Consider the following 17,791-nt stretch of genomic DNA (forward strand, 5'->3'; position numbering starts at 1 on the left):
CCCCCCCCCGTAACCACCCCACTCCTGTCCATGTCTCTTAGTTTCGTTTTTATGTCCCACCAATGTATGGAATCCTGCAGTTCTTGTTTTTTTCTGATTCATTTATTTCACTCCGCATACTGTTATCAAGATTCCACCATTCTGCTGTAAGTGATCCGATGTCATCATTTCTTCTAGCTGAATAGTATACCATGATGTATATGTGCCCCATCTTCTTTATCCAGTCTTCTATTTTTTTTTTTACAGTGATTAAAAGCCTTTAAGCAAACTCTTGGCCAATACAGCAAAAATCCATAAAAGAGTAGTATCCTTAACATGTTCACCAAGTCCAAGTTGGCCCCATCACCATGCCAAATCCCTGAAAAATGCAACCCAACCACAGTTCAGTCTGTTAGGAGCTGTCACAGGGAGCAGGAGTCCAGAAAAGTCCACATCCAGGAAAAGTCCTCATGGCACTGGAATTGTTGTCACCATTCTATACTTTGCAGCTCATGTCCAAGTCCCGATGACTGCTGCTTCTAGCTGGTAATGAGTCAGGTAGACTGGAAAATGTTTTTTATTTTTTTTAAGATTTTATTTATTCATTTTAGAGAGAAGAGTGAGAGAGGAGAGAGAGAGAAGGGGGGAGGAGCAGGAAGCATCAATTCCTATATGTGCCTTGACCAGGCAAGCCCAGGGTTTTGAACTAGCAACCTCAGCGTTTTAGGTCGATGCTTTATCCACTATGTCACCACAGGTCAGGCTGTCTCTGCATTTTGTCTGCTTCCTTATGTTTGTTTCTATGAACAAACTGCCAAGAACTGCTATATCTCCCAGATTTGGCAGAGTAGCCTTATATAGTAGGTGTCCTATAAGACACAGTGGCACAGCTTCCCCAGTCCCTTTAGTTGGGAGCTCCAGGTGTACCCCTGTGTAGTTTGTGTGCACAGTCCTCTTGTAATTGAGCCTTGAATGCTATTGGCATCACTGAGAGGGATTGACCGCCAGGCCAATTACCATAGTTGTGAGAACTGGCTGGGACTGCAGCAGATGAGTTCCTGTGTAGTAGTCAACCCTATTGAGCAAGACTTGCCTCACTGGAGCTTTGATGCTCGCCAAGTTCACCTTGAGTGTGTCACTCAGGGAGGTGGTAGAGTTGTAATCTGGCATAATTTGAAGCTGTCCACTGGGTGCATTGGCTCTGGGGCCTCTCAGGAGGTACAAGTTCAGCCTCCACCTCTATCCTTCCTGGGGCTACCTGGCATGAGTTAGAGAGGGATCTGTAGATGGATACTACTTTTGCTGGGCTTGGAGGTACCCAGGAGAGGCCAAGCTACAAACCAAGCCTAGCTGCTGCTAGTGCCAGGCCTGGGGCCACTTAGCAAGAGGTATGGGGTACACAGGCCAGATGCTTCTTGTTTGACAGATTTTTAGAAAGTCTGCAGCATGAAGCAAGAGAGGCCATTTGTATGAAAAAACCATTGGAAATGGTTTGGGTGGGCCTGCAAGCTAGATGGAGTGAGGTCTCAGGGAATCACCAGGACAGGGGTGAACATTGATAGCCAGGCTGATGGAAACTCAGATATGGCACCTGCCTGCATGGTCTGTGGGGATATGTGGGTCTCAGAGAAGGAACAATGGCTTCTGCTAGCACTTTTGTCTGTTAGAATGCTGTCATTCCAGTTCTCGTTCTTATGCCAAATAATTCAGTTCCTCCCTGTATGCCCCTGGTGCCTTTTAAACTGTTGCCCCTGGGCCCTGGCTGGTTGGCTCAGTGGTAGAGCGTTGGCCTGGCATGCAGGAGTCCCGGGTTTGATTCCCGGCCAGGGCACACAGGAGAAGCGCCTATCTGCTTCTCCATCCCTCCCCCTCTCCTTCCTCTCTGTCTCTCTCTTCCCCTCCCGCAGCCAAAGATCCATTGGAGCAAAGTTGGCCCGGACACTGAGGATGGCTCCATGGCTTCTGCCTCAGGCGCTAGAATGGCTCTGGTCGCAACAGAGCAACGCCCCAGATGGGAAGAGCATCGCCCCCTGGTGGGCGTGCCGGGTGGATCCCAGTTGGGCGCATGAGGAAGTCTGTCTGACTGCCTCCCCGTTTCCAACTTCAGAAAAATAAAATAAAAATAAAAATAAAAATAAAATAAACTGCTGCCCTAGGGCTGGAGCTCTGAGTGAGTGAGTCTGATAAGTCTATGCCTGGGCCCTTTGAGAGGAATGCCTGGGACTCCAGCAGCTCTTTTTCTCTCAGCCTCAATTCCTGCTGGTTTTTACAGCCAGAAGCTGTGGACACTTATTTTCCTGGCTCTGGAACCCTGGGCTGGCAGGGAGGGGCCTGGTGTGGAGCTGGAACCACTCACTTCTTAGGAAGGAACTTCCACAGCCAGGATAGACATCTTGATTTTTTATCTGCCACAGGTGACTGTGGGACCAGGCTGTGCTGTGTCTCTGCCCCTCAATCAGTCTCAACGGGACTTCTTGTTTTGTATCCCTAGTTGTAGGACTTCCAGTCAGCTACATTTCAGATGTTTCCGAATAATGATTGTTCTGTGGTTTAGTTACAATTTTGATATGGTTGTGGTAAAAAGAACAGATTTAACAATACCCTCCTCCCTGCCTCCCCAAAACAAGAAATGTTTTAAAAGCTGTGGACCTTTCATACCATGAAATATTATGCCACCATAAAAAAAGAATGAATTAGAGCTATACCAGTTGATCTGGAGGGATTTCCACAATGTACTAAACAAGAACGCAAGATACAGAGAAACACATAATATAGTCTCATTTTTTTTGAAACAAAAATCCCCCCCTCTCAACAGATCTTGGCCCAGTTAAAAAATGGGCCAAGATCTGAACAGATACTTTGCCACAGAAAATATATGGATGTCAAATAAGCATATGAGAAGATGCTCCAGATAATATATCAATAGGAAATTACAAATAAAACAATGAGCTATCATTATACACCATTTAGAATTGTCAAAATCTAAAAGAACACTGACAATACAAAATGTTGGCAAGGATTTGTAACAACAGGACCTCTCATTCATTACTGGTGGCAATGCAAAAATGGCTCAGCCACTTTGGAAGACAATTTGTCATTTTATACAAAATGAAATATAGTTTTACTATATAATCTAAACATCAACAATCCGGCTGTTTGGTATTTACCCAATGAGTTGAAAACTTAGGTCCATGTGAATGTTTATAGCAGCTTTACTCATAATTGTCAAAACTTGAAAGCAACCAAAATGTCCTTTAGTAGGTGTGTGCATAAATAAACTGTAGTACATTCAGACAATGGGACATTATTTGGCATGAATTCCAAGCCAAGAAAACATTCCAACTCAGCAGAGTGGAAACAAGCTCAGAGTGGGCATTGCTCTGGAACTGTGTCCAAACTAGTTCCTTAGCCACACTGGTTAGGGGTTATTACCAGTTTCTAAATTTGTAAATGACATATAGTTTGTATTAAAACCAAAGTAATAAACCAACCAAGCAAACAATCAAACAAAAAAATGGCTTTTATTAAGAAATGCCCTGTTCTGATCTCCCATCTGTGCCCAAATCTTGCCCATCTCTCAAGACCTGGTTGAAATGTCCATTTCCATAAAGCCTTCTTGATTCTACCAGATGAAAGAAAACTTTCTCCTTGCTCTGAGCCTCCATAAAACTTCTTGTGTGGGCACCATCTTATATTGTATCTGTATATATATAAGTCTGACGACTATGTGGAACACTCCTTGACTAAAATAAGCCTTCTTTTTTTTTAATTTTATTTATTATTTTTTTTACAGAGACAGAGAGTGAGTCAGAGAGAGGGATAGACAGGGACAGACAGACAGGAACGGAGAGAGATGAGAAGCATCAGTCATTAGTTTTTCATTGCGCGTTGCAAAACCTTAGTTGTTCATTGATTGCTTTCTCATATGTGCCTTGACGGCGGGCCTTCAGCGGACTGGGTAACCCCTTGCTGGAGCCAGTGACCTTGGGTTCAAGCTGGTGGGCTTTTGCTCAAACCAGATGAGCCCGCGCTCAAGCTGGTGACCTCGGGGTCTCAAACCTGGGTCCTCTGCATCCCAGTCCAACACTCTATCCACTGTGCCACTGCCTGGTCAGGCTAAAATAAGCCTTCTTAAAGACAAATTTGGTAAGAATTCATTGAGAACGAGCTCACATCCTGGCATGAGAAACATATACTTTTACCATAGAATTTACTTAAAATTGTTTTTTTTTGTTTTTTTTTTTTGCATTTTTCTGAAGCTGGAAACAGGGAGAGACAGTCAGACAGACTCCCGCATGCACCCGACCGGGATCCACCCGGCACGCCCATCAGGGGCGATGCTCTGCCCATCCTGGGCGTCACCATGTTGCGACCAGAGCCACTCTAGCGCCTGGGGCAGAGGCCACAGAGCCATCCCCAGCGCCCGGGCCATCTTTGCTCCAATGGAGCCTTGGCTGCGGGAGGGGAAGAGAGAGACAGAGAGGAAGGCGCGGCGGAGGGGTGGAGAGGCAGATGGGCGCTTCTCCTGTGTGCCCTGGCCGGGAATCGAACCCGGGTCCTCCGCACGCTAGGCCGACGCTCTACCGCTGAGCCAACCGGCCAGGGCTAAAATTGTTTATAACAGACTAAAAGCTAGTTTAGAGAAGAGTTCTTAAAGTAATTTGTAATATCTTACTGGGATCTTTAAAATATATCTAACTTAAGAACTTCTGGTCCTTTGCCTGTCTTTTTTTTTTTTTTGTATTTTTCTGAAGCTGGAAATGGGGAGGCAGTCAGAGAGCCTCCCGCATGCACCCGACCGGGATCCACCCGGCACGCCCACCAGGGGGCGATGCTCTGCCCATCTGGGGTGTTGCTCTGTTGCGACCAGAGCCACTCTAGCACCTGAGGCAAAGGCCAAGGAGCCATCCCCAGCGCCTGGGCCATCTTTGCTCCAATGGAGCCTCAGCTGCGGGAGTGGAAGAGAAAGACAGAGAGGAAGGAGAGGGGGAGGGTGGAGAAGCAGATGGGCGCCTCTCCTGTGTGCCCTGGCCGGTAATCAAACCCGGGACTTCCGCACGCCAGGCCGACGCTCTACCACTGAGCCAACCGACCAGGGCCTGCCTGTCTTTTTTTTTAGGTTCTACTGCTTCACTTCTTCTGTGACCTTGTTATTCCCGCCCCATCCAATTAGGCTAGGTTACGATGTGACTTCTTGTATCAGGGCCCTAATTATTAACGGGCAATTCTCCAGCTCCTTATCTGCAATTGCTCAACATTCCCTGTAAGTGCTCAACTGCTAATCACCTGTCTAAAGAGGTTTTCTCACATTAACACTTCTTGTGAAATGCCTATTTTCTCAAAAGGAAAGGGTTCCCTTTCCTTTTCTGTGATCCTGAAGCTTTCTGTTCTTATCTCCTATCTGAGGCTTTTGAGTTCCAGAAAGCTGTCTGGTAGAGATTAGGAGATTGAAGGTCTTTTCCTTTTGTAGAAAGAGTAACTCCTTGATTAGAGTCTGATTGTGTCCCCGTGCCACGGACCAGCTCAGCTAGTAATTCCAGGTCTTGAGTGAGAACAATGCAGAATGATGAACTCAAAGAGAAAAAAGATGGTATCAGAAGGCCTCTGCAATGCCAAGGTAGCTTGCAAGACAGACTCTCCACCCCCAAAGCTGCTTTATTTATAGGGCAGAGTAAAGTCATTAGCAAATCAAAGAGATCATTAAAACAAAGTCACATCTCCAAGGCAACCCAAGAATTCTTCCAAGTGCAGAAAACCCCCACTGTACATAACATCTTAACTTCACAAAACAAAGGATAAAAAGAAAACTGCCTCCAGTCTCTCCAAGGGACATGGAGGATAGGAGAAATAAAAACAATCCAGCATCACAGCTAACATGGAGGTGGGGAGAAAAACTTAGCCTGTGGCAACTCACTAAGCAGGTGAGGTGGAGGGTTGGGCAGACTGTCAGCTTACTGCCAGTCCCCCACACCTCTGTCCCCCAAAACTCTAAACCACAAGGACCCTGTCATCTTGCAGTCTCCAACATATCCCCCTTTTTAATTTTTTAACTTCAATTCATGTGCTGTGATTTACACTCATCTCTTTTCCCATGTTCCGATTTGGAGGCAGACTGGAAAAATACAACATAAACACAAGATTAATATAGCCAATGCTAACAGATACCAAAACAAGTATCTTAATACATTGAAGGCATTAAAGCCTTTTAGATTATCAAGCAAATTCTTAGTCAATACAGCAGGATCTATAATAGAGTTTTTGCAGTTTTGAATGTCCTTAATATGTTAATGTAATTTCACTAAGTCCATGCTGACACTATCACCCTTCCACATTCTCTGTAGATGCAACCCAACCCCACTTCAGTCCCATTGAGAACTATCACGAGGAGCAGTAGTCACACTCAGGAAAAGTCCACATAGCACAGGAACTATTGTTGCATTTCCACACTCTGCAGCTAGCATTCAAATCCCAAAGCCCACTGCTTCCAGTACATTAATTTTTTGTCTCAAGTTTAATGTCAATGCTGGATTTCTGGTGATGATTCAGGTAGACTGGAAGGGCTGTATGTAGGCATGTGTGGACATGGAGTTTCTGTTTTCTTTAACCTGGAGAGATGAAACTAAGGGACCTTTTCCTGGAGTTTTGTAGCCATGGGGTGGTGAGGAGAACCTTGGGATTCACTATGCTGGGTGGTAGAGGTAAATTTGTAACAGAAGTGGGCAAATCTGGCTGGCCAAGAGTAGCAACAAGGCTGACTCCAAGGATGGGAGGTGAAAGGAGAGAGAGGCTATTAGACAAGGCAGTGGATATGTGGCAAGTGTGGAGGAAAATAAGACCATCAACACCCACAACAGAAATCTTTAAGGGATAAGCAGGATCCAAATATTCGGGCAAGGCAGAGTAAGTGGTCCCCGTGTCTCTAAGAAATGAGATCAGTTTGCCTGCTACTTGGATGGTTACCCTAGGCTTGTCCACGGTGATGTGAGATGGGGTCGACAGCCATGGGCACCTTCAGTCTTCACTGGCAAGTCTGAGCAGTCTGGGCAAAGTTAGGTCTGAGGTGGTAGGGATGGAAGAGACTGAACCCTCCCATAGAGGAGTGAGGGGGCAGTCTACCTTCCAGTGTCCCTTTTTCCTGCACTAAGGGCATGGCCCTGGTGGCGGCTGAGGAGCCCAGACAGGCTTTAGCCCAATGCCCTTCCTTTCCACACTTGAAGCAGGACCCTGATGGAGTTCTATGAAGCCCTTTAGGGGTGTTGGAGCCGTTAAGGGCGTCTGCCAAGAGCTGGTATTTTGCCTGATCTCTTTGGGCTCTGTCTGCTTTCTCCTGTCCCTCTTGGTCATTATAGACCTTAAAAGCCATGCTCACGAGATCTCGTTGAGGGGTTTGAGGGCCCTCCTCTGCCTTATTAAGCATTTCCTGTATATCTGGGGCTGACTGGAAAAAGACAGAACAGTATGATCAGCTGGATCAAATGAAGGAGAGTCAGAATTTGCAGGAGGAGGAGGCTTGGAGTGTGCTAAGAGGATTTGATAGGTGGAACAGGTTTGACAGAGAGAGAGGGATGAGAGCAGAGTAAAATAAGCCTTATACAATTGCACTTGTGAAGTGATTCTCTCCTCCTGGCTCATGGTGTGTCACCAAACATTCAGGAACCAACCAAAGAGCCTCTGCAGACCTAGGAAAAACATACACATATCCTTGGTCCCACAAGAGAACTGGGTCTGGCCCTTGCCAGATTCCTGTGAGCAGGTCCCTCCATCTCACTTCAGAGAAGGCTTTCCTTGTTGGATTCCAGAGTATCTTGTCCACTGAATGGCCCTTTATATCAGTATTCAAAAAACTTTTTTAAGTAATAAGCATGATAAAGAAGATTTTCAGGAGTTCCAGGGCATGACTCCCCTTTTTATTATTTTTTTCTAAATTGATTTTTAAGTGTTTGATGGGCATGCTCTACAATGCCTTGATTGTGAGGGTTGTAAGAAATACCTGTCCTCAGGTCAATTCCAAAAGTCTGACAAAATGTAGTAAATGCACCTGACCAGGCAGTGGTGCAGCAGATGGAGCATCGGACTGGGATGCAAAGGACCCAGGTTCGAGACCCTGAGGTCACCAGCTTGAGCACAGGCTCATCTGGTTTGAGCAAAGCTCACCAGCTTGGACCCAAGGTCACTGGCTTGAGCAAGGGGTTACTCGGTCTGCTGAAGGCCCAAGGTCAAGGCACATATGAGAAAGCAATGAATGAACAACTAAAGTGCCACAACGAAAAACTGATGATTGATGCTTCTCATCTCTCTCCATTCCTGTCGGTCTGTCCCTCTCTCTGTCTCTGTAAAAAAAAAAAAAAGTAGTAAATGCTTTTCCTACATACACCAGAGCATTGTTAGTTTTAATTACCTTAGGAAGTCCTAAGATAAAAAATGTATATAAACAATGAGCTATAACATGCTTAGCAGCCTCACCTGTTCTGGCAGAGGCTATCATAAATCCAGAATAAGTGTCCACTGTAACGTGGACAAAGGATTGTTTGCCAAATGAAGGTATATGAGTAACATTCATTTGCCAAAGTTGTTCTGGTAGGAGTCCTTGTGGGTTAACTCCAAACGAGGGGAAATTGATTCTTCAGAACCTCTAAGAATAAAAAAGTTGTCTTAGTTCCCCTGTAGTTAATTTTAAGGAAAGTCTAAGCCAATTAATGTCTTTTAACAATTTCTGGAAATCATTTAAAGCTTGTAAGTGATCCATCCTGATTCTTTCAAAGAATATTCTAATATTGCAAAATGGTCAGCACAGTGTCTTTATCTGGATGAGCAATAAGAATATCATCTATATAATGAATTATGTATGCCTTAGGGTGCTGCCTTTGTACCGGAAAAATGGCTTGAGCAACATATTTCTGGCACAAGGTAGGACTGTTAGCCATATCTTGAGGCAAAACTTTCCACTGGTATTGCTTCATGGGAGCCTGAAAATTAAGTAAAGGAACACTGAACGCAAAACCCTTGCAATCATGTGGGGGAAAAGCAATCCTTCAAATCAATAATTATAAGGTGAAAATCCCATGGAATGGCAGTAGGAGAGGGGAGTCCTGGCTGGAGAGAACCCATAATTTCCGTAGTCTTATTTATTGCCCTCAAATCCTGTAATAGCCTCCAGTTTCCTGATTTCTTTTTAATGACAAATATAGGGGTATTCCATGGACTATTAGAAGGTTCAATGTGCCCAAGCTGCTCTTGTACCAATCGAGCAGCTGCCTTAAGTTTCTCCTGAGAGAGTGGCCATTGGTCTACCCAAACAGGATCATTTGATTTCAAAGTTATTGGGTCTGCACAATGCATTATTGGGGTAGCAGGAGCTACCAAGGCTCCTATGTTAAAATTTGATACCCTAATCCATGCATACTGGTATTGGGTATCATTTCTATGGGGATAAGAATCCCCTGCTGATCTTTCTCTAATCCCTTAGTGGGCAAAATTCCTTGATCAAGCATTTGAGCCTTGGTTAAATTATTAGGATTGACAAGTAATGCTCCCACATTTTTCAAAACATCTCTATCCTATAGATTAACAGGCAATCTAGGGAGCACATAAGGCTGAAAAAATTCAGTATGACCTTCTTTATCTACCTACTGTAAAAAAAACAAAAACTTAGAGCTTTGTTAGGGAAATTTACCTTGCCTTAAGCCTCGAAGCTCTGTGACTGCTTCATGAGTGCGCTAAGAAAAAAGCCAATGTTGCTTAGCAATAACAGATGCATCAGCCCCTATATCTAAGAGTTCTCTGACTTTATGCTTTTGTACTGTTAGCTCCATTTCAGGGCATCAGAGGAGCCAAACTGTTGATTTCTTCAGGGCCTTTTGCAGGATGTGGTCTGACAAGCAGAATTAGCATTTTTTTTTCATTTTTTTTTTTTCTTCATTTTTCTGAAGCTGGAAACAGGGAGAGACAGTCAGACAGACTCCCGCATGCGCCCGACCGGGATCCACCCGGCACGCCCACCAGGGGGCGAAGCTCTGCCCACCAGGGGGCGATGCTTTGCCCATCCTGGGGGTCGCCATGTTGCGACCAGAGCCACTCTAGCGCCTGAGGCAGAGGCCACAGAGCCATCCCCAGCGCCCGGGTATCTTTGCTCCAATGGAGCCTTGGCTGCGGGAGGGGAAGAGAGAGATAGAGAGGAAAGCGCGGCGGAGGGGTGGAGAAGCAAATGGGCACTTCTCCTGTGTGCCCTGGCCGGGAATCGAACCCGGGTCCTCCGCACGCTAGGCCAACGCTCTACCGCTGAGCCAACCGGCCAGGGCTAGAATTAGCATTTTTATACTATTCTTCCAACTGCCTGAAGCAGCTTGTGACAAATCCTTGAAATGACTTATCAGGGCTTTGCTTAATTTTGCTCAATTCCTTTGTTTCACAGACCTGAGTATAGTATTACATGCAAACAAAACAATTTACAGTACAGAAACACAAGTATAACATATAAATTTGATTAGTCCTAAACCCTGAGTTGCTTTTTGGCTCCAAACTCAGAACTCACCTTTCAAAGCATTAACCAAATTAGCAAGTCTTTAGGATCCACATTCCATTCTATTTACATTTAAATAAGCACTCCTTCCTTATAAGTTCTAATTTTTAAGCAAAAATGTAGGGATGAAACTATTTTATTTTTTTCTTGTTCAATATTAGAGCTGGCATTTCCAATTTTTGCATGCAAGAACTTAATTCAGGCCTAAAAATCGCATTTCAGACAACATCAGACAAAAACTAAACAGAAACTAGAATCAGACAAACCAGAGAGAAACCTGGGATTTCAGAGTACAATCAGACTAGAAAGATGCCTGCCTGATCTTAGGGCATTTCTGACAGAGGGATTGATGATGGATGGGACTAAATAAAACTTCCCCGAGAAAAAAATTTTCTTGGTAGCTGCTGGAAATTTTTTTTTCCAGAGACAGAGAGAGAGTCAGAGAGAGAGGGATAGATAGGAACAGATAGACAAGAATGAGAGAGATGAGAAACATCAATCATCAATTTTTCGTTGTGACACTTTAGTTGTTCATAGATTGCTTTCTCATATGTGCCGTGCCTGGGGAGCTACAGCAGACCAAGTAACCCCTTGCTCAAGCCAGTAACCTTGGGCTCAAGCTGGTGAGCTTTACTCAAATCAGATGAGCCCGTGCTCAAGCTGGAGACTTTGGGGGTCTCAAAACTGGATCCTCTGCATCCCAGTCCAATGCTCTATCCACTGCGCCACCACCTGGTCAGGCGGGAAATTTTGTAGTCACATCCACCAGGGGTCCCCAGCCTTACTTTCCAGGCAAAGAATAGGAAAGAAACAAAATGAAAGTTCAGAGGATTGTAGCTTAAACATTAAAGAAAATCAGACAATAACAGGAAAAGCTGTAACTTTCATAATACCTGACTCTTCTATCCATTCTCAAATTCCATAGCTGCTGTAACTGAAAGTTCAGGCTGACTATACTGAGATTTCTCTACCTCAATTTTAGCTGAGTGGCAGACTAAGCAGCCAGAGAGAACTAGGAGCAGCTGCCCTGCCATTGCTCAGGATAATTGGGCAATGTTTGGCCTGCTGGAATTAGAATTTGCTGAGGAAACACTGAAATTGCCTCTACATTTGACAGGGCCTGGGAGGGCCCCATTGTCCATTTCCCTGAATCACCTGCCCTTCAGCAGTATACATAGATTTACATTAATTCACCCAATGTTTCCTTCTCCTGCAATGTGGGCAGAGGTCTGGAGCATTAAGAGCTGGCTGCCCTTGAGGGGGAGGCTGAGACTGATATTTGGGGGGAGTAGGGCATTTTCTAGCAAAATATCCTAGACCCCCACATTGGAAACAAGATCTACTGGCAGCAGTACTTCCCTGGTCTCCCTTCCATTGTTTGTTCTGCTGTTTATCAAAGTATTGTCCTGGAGTCCTCCCCTAAAGCGCTGTGGCAATAGCCAGACCTCACATGTATGAAGGCCCAATATCAACGCATATTCTGATGTAATCCCCTATATCTTGAGCCTGATCTAAAGCTTGTGGAAGCAGGAATCTCCAAAGGTCTGAGACAAAGAACCTGGGAGCAATCCAATAAGTGTAAGGAGGAGCAGAAGGTTGAGCATAAGAAGGAGCAGAGGGTGGCAGAGGCACAAAGGTTAAGGCGGCCATACCTGTGACACCCTCATTGTCTCCTGAGTCATCCTCAGACTCCAAGGTCTTCTCAAATAAAAATATTTGTAGCCTGACCAGGCGGTGGCACAGTGGATAGAGCGTCGGACTGGGATATGGAGGACCCAGGTTTGAAACCCCAAGGTTGCCAGCTTGCATTCAGGCTCATCTGGTTTGAGCAAGATTCACCAGCTTGAGTCCAAGATCACTGGCTCGAGCAAGGGGTCACTCGGTCTACTGTAGCCCCCTGGTCAAAGCACATATGAGAAATCAATCAATGAACTACTAAGGAACCACAACAAAAAAATTGATGTTTCTCATCTTTCTCCCTTCCTGTCTGTCCCTCTTTCTGACTCTCTCTCTGTCTCTGCCACAAAAAAATAAATTAAAACATTTGTACAAAAAAGAAAAGGTCCCTAACTCTTTTTTTTATAGCATTTTAATTTTATTTATTTATTTATTTTGTGACAGAGACAGAAAGAGTCAGAGAGAGGGACAGACAGGAAGGGAAAGAGCTGAGAAGCATCAATTCTTTGTTGCAGCACCTTAGTTATTCATTGATTGCTTTCTCATATGTGCCTTGACTGAGGGGCTACAGCAGACTGAATGACCCCTTGCTCAAGCCAGTAACCTTGGGCTCAAGCTGGTGAGCTTTTGCTCAAACCAGATGAACCCACGCTTAAGCTGGTGACCTCGGGGTCTTGAACCTGGGTCCTCCGCATCCCAGTTCAACACTCTATCCACTGCGCCACCACTCATTCAGGCAAGGTCCCTAACTCTTGCTCCTAATTGTCCCATAATTTATTACTCCTGACTATACTTTTCCCCAAAACTTTACTCACTGTGCACACTTGGGGAGTTCCATCACCTGCCTTTAGTTTCGTTTTCCCTTCCTCAGGTCCCTGTTTGGGCACCACCTGCCACAGACCAGCATGTCCAGTAATTCCAGGTACTGAGTGAGAATGATGAAGAATGAGGAGATAAAGAGAAACAGGATGGGATCGAGAGGCTTCTGCAATGCCAAGATAGCTTGCAAGAGAGACTCTCCATCCCCAAAGCTGCTTTGTTTATAGGACAGAGTAAAGTCATTAGTAAATCAAAGAGATCATTAAAACAAAGTCACATCTCCAAGGCAACCCAAGAACTCTTCCAAGTGCAGAAAACCCTCACCATACATAACATCTTAACTTCATAAAACAAAGGATAAAAAGAAAACTGCCTCCAGTCTCTCCAAGGGACATGGGGGATAGGATGAGTAAAAGCAATACAGCATCGCAGCTAACATGGAGGTGTGGAGAAAAACTTAGCCTTTAGCAACTTCACTAAGCAAGTGAGGTGGGGGGTTGAGCAGACTGTCAGCTTACTGTCAGTCAGCCACACCTCTGTCTCCCCAAAATTTAAACCGTAGGACCCTGTCAGCTTGTGTTCCCCAACACCCTAGTGAATAGACACCTACATACTTTCTGCATAAAAGCAGTTAGCATACCTTGCCGATGTTCCCTGCCCACTGTGAGGTGGTTACATTAGCTCTCCTCTGGAATCTAAACTCCCTGGGGAAAGGATCAGAGTCCAATTTATTTTGGAATCTCCAGTAATGTCTAGCATGGAAGCACAGTGTCATCCTCGTAGTGAATTAATTAGCTCAGCAACCATTTATTAAGTGCACACATACCAGACATTTTACTTGGTGCTAGGGATATCAAACATTGTTTCTGCCTTCATAGAAACAACCTGCCTTGTGTTGGAGGCTGGGATCAATGGAAGAAGAGTGGCAGAGAGTCAATGACTGAGTTGTGTGATAGGCAAATAGGAGATCATTGTGCTATTCTCTCTACATTTCTGTGTTTGAATACTTTCATAATAAAACGTTTAGAAAGATAGAAAAGGAGGAAAGTGACCTGGGCAGAATGGGACTCGCTGAGAAATTTTTTTTTAAAGTTTATTTTATTTGTTAATTTTAATGAGAGAGAAAGGGAGAAGGACATAGAGACAGGAACATCTATCTGTTTCTGTAGGTGCCCTGACCAGGGATCAAACTAAAAACCTCTGCGCTTTGGGATGATGCTCTAAACAACCAAGTTATCCAGCTAGGGCTTGCTAAGAAATTTTTTAAAACACTGATATGGCAATAAACCAGTGGTATGGACTAAATATTTGTTCTCCCCTGACCCACCAAAGTCATTGTTGAAGCCCTAACCCCTCAATGTGATAGTATTTGGAGACTGAGACTTTGGGAGGTAATTGGGTTTAAATGAAGTCATGACAGTGTATAGAAGAAGAGAGCGGAATTCACGCTGTGTGCTGAGGACACAGCCAGAAGGCAGCCTTCTGCAAACCAGGAAGAGAGTCCTCACCTGAGCCTGACCATTCTGGCACCCTGATCTTGGACTTCCAGCTTCAAGAATTGTAAGATATAACTTTCTGTTGTTTAAGCCACTCAACATATTGTATTTTTTTAATGGTAGTCCAAGCTAAGACAACCAGTAACCAGAACTAAGAAGATGTGGTCAGAATTTACCATATAATTAGATCATGAGCTTTGTGATTCAGAGGCCAATTAAGGTAGGTTGAGGCTCCAGGCACAGAAGAAAATATTGAGCCCCTTAAAAAAGAGAGAGAGACAGGGAAAATAGAAATACATGTTAACCATATTTTAATTTAATTTAATTTATTTATTTTATTTTTTTTAAAGGGAAGCCAGTGGGAGGGGGTATTGAGGTTTGGGGAAAGGGGAGGTAACTCTCCCTTACCCCACCTTATCTCATCTACTCTAGATAACCCATTTTTTAAAAATTATTTTTATTTATTTATTCATTTTAGAGTAGAACAACAGAGAGAGAGAGAGAGAGAGAGAGAGAGAGAGAGAGAGAGAAGGGGGGTGAGGAGCAGGAAGCATCAACTCCCATATGTGCCTTGACCAGGCAAGCCCAGGGTTTTGAACTGGCAACCTCAACATTCCAGGTCGATGCATGATCCACTGAGCCACCACAGGTCAGGCTAACCATATTTTCAAATAAATAAAATATTATGTACTATTAATGTTAAAATTGCACCTATGAAACCAAACTTGATGTCATTAGAAAAAAGTATGAAGTTGGGGTTTTGCGGGGCCCTTTAGAAGTCAGGGCGTGCACCCAATGCGCCTACCATTAAATCTGCCTCTGTTGTAATTAGAGGGTGATCAAGACAGTATCTACAGCCCTCAGAAGCCTGAAAGTCACCTTTACAGGCTGAGAGAAAGATCGGTACCTAAAGCCCTGAGCAGACTCTGATTTTCTCCTCTTCACTGGTTCTAGTAACTGTGGCCCAGAGTGTAGCTATACCACAGGAACAGGAAGAATGCATTGGTAAATCCTGCCAATAGCTGCTTCACCATTCTTAGAGCTCTAGGTCTCCCCCCATCCCAAAATGGTGGATAGGTGCTATTTTGAAATAAAGAAGGAGTTTATCAGTGAAAGGATCAGCATCCAAGGAGAAAATCAAGTTTTCAAGCTCCTTTGTTTTAGAAATTTCTTAGCTTTTTCACAATAAATCTCAACAAGTCTGATGAAGGCTCCATAGTTGTAGTTGATTAAGTTGCTTGCAGACTCTTGACTGTTGTGGAAGAAGAGTAAATAAGGCAGCCATGGACTCTGCCTTAACTCAGAATTATAATGAATTAGAATTACTGGGGCAAATTCCCTAGGTGAATATTATAGACATTAAAGTTTAAACACTACCAACTGACAATTTTCTTTTTTTTTGTTATCTTCAGACAGCAAGCTTATAAATCTTGAAACTTACCTTCTTTAAGTTTCATTTGATTTACTTCTCACTTAGCTAGTTTGCTGGTTATATTCTCTTCCCCAGATCAAGGGACTGAAAACTCTTTCCCACCTTGGGAAATACTAAAGGATTCAGCTTCCAAATCATTGAATAGTCATCTTTAAAGTGAATTCAGGATTAGGGACATTTTTTTTTCTCTCTGCCCACCCCCATAGCTTCATCCTCCATGTACTAAAGATGTAAAGAGAGTGCCTGCCTCTTGTTTTTAGGAAGATAGAGTGTTGCCTATGGCAAGAAACTGCTTGAGATTTATTGCTGCCAGTTCTCTAAGTAACCCCGGTGACCATCTTTGCAAGGGCTCTCCAGTGGGCAAAGGGCTATGGGGAATCTAGAACCATCCCATCCACAGCTGCTACCTGTGCCTAATTTTTCTTGGAAATCATAAGAGACTCTGAACAATCTATTTGCCGGTGGAAGGGGGCTAAGGATTCTCTGTCTCCTTTGGGTCCCTGGGGCAAGGGAGAACACAGAGAAGGCTTTCTTTAGAAAATGCAGAGGCAGCAGCTGCTCTGGGTACAGGCAAAAGGCAGGACTACCTGCCAAAGAGGCATGCTGTCCAGCTTCCAGCCTGGCACAATGGTATTAAAAATGGCTCTGTTCAAACTGTTGGCAGGGTGTTGGGGAATTAGTAGTTGAATGTTTGCTCTATGACTTATGAAGTAAGAAGTACCTTTCAACATTTAAACATGCATGCTGAGGCCTGACCTATGGTGGCACAGTGGATAAAGCATCAACCTAGAACACTGAGGTCGCTGGTTCAAAACTCTGGGCTCGCCTGGTCAAGGCACATATGGGAGTTGATGCTTCCTGCTCCTCCCCTCTTCTCTCTCTCTCTCTTTCTCTCTCTCCCCTCTCTAAAATGACTTTTAAAATATGGTAAACATGCATGGTGAGCAACAAGCACACAACTTCAAGGTCCAGAGGCCACCAGCTTTGTGATGTCAGTGACTTCACTCTACTGATTGTTTTGTTATCTGAAATGATTCTGCATTACAGGAGTTTTTGTTGGCTCTTCAGGGCTCACCTGCTAACAGAGGGACTCCAGCCCTCTGAAAATCCCCTTCCCTCAGCATTCCCAGCAGCTTCACAGTCTAGTAGTCTTCATTCACTAAATATCCACAGTGGTCTATCACCATCTCTGCTGCTGCTCTGAACTGATCTGTTAAACTACTTCCTATCATGCGCGCTGCCTGGCAAGGCAGTTTCTGCTAGAGATTGTCACTGCTCTGATGGGAACAATACACACTGCTGCATTCAGTTATCGTGCTGTGGTCCTGGCTGGAGACAGACAGCTTTGCAGGCTGGCACTGCTAACTCCCCTCTTTCTCCTGGGTACTCTAGATCTTCCTCACTGTTCCACCCAGAGCCTACTGGGTATTAAAGGAACACATAGTCTGTAGTAAGGTAGGGAATAATTTCTCTCCCTTTTTGTGTTACACACCCAGAGAGGGGTACCAAAACATGTTGTTTGAGTCCCAGTGTGCTACAGAAATACTGAAACAGCTCTTTCAATGTCTACATAAGACTTGTCTTTTCTATGAAGTCTTGGATCTTCAGCTAAGTGATTGGGACCATGTTGCATTTGCATAAAAATGACTACACTTCATTCTGATGACTAAGGTACTGTCTCTTGGTGAGCCTATAACGCCTGGCTCCATATTCCCCTACAAGGATCTCTCTCAAATGAGGCACTGCAGCCTCCTTGCAAATAAACTTTCTCAAGGATACCCTATCAGCTAGCCAGACACATCCAACTATACCTGTGTCATCTTCAGTGGAGAAGATGAGATCCCTGATCAACCCTGGATAGCTATGTGC

At 44.4% G+C, this 17,791-nt stretch overlaps 1 pseudogene; it reads right to left on the minus strand.

The window, feature by feature from the left end:
- Positions 1-6,997: 6,997 nt before the first annotated feature.
- Positions 6,998-17,791, minus strand: part of LOC136388100 (eukaryotic peptide chain release factor subunit 1-like) — a 38,975-nt pseudogene continuing 28,181 nt past the window's right edge.

This window comes from Saccopteryx leptura, chromosome 1, assembly GCF_036850995.1.
Source record: "Saccopteryx leptura isolate mSacLep1 chromosome 1, mSacLep1_pri_phased_curated, whole genome shotgun sequence".
In the NCBI taxonomy this organism is placed as follows: Eukaryota; Metazoa; Chordata; class Mammalia; order Chiroptera; family Emballonuridae; genus Saccopteryx; species Saccopteryx leptura.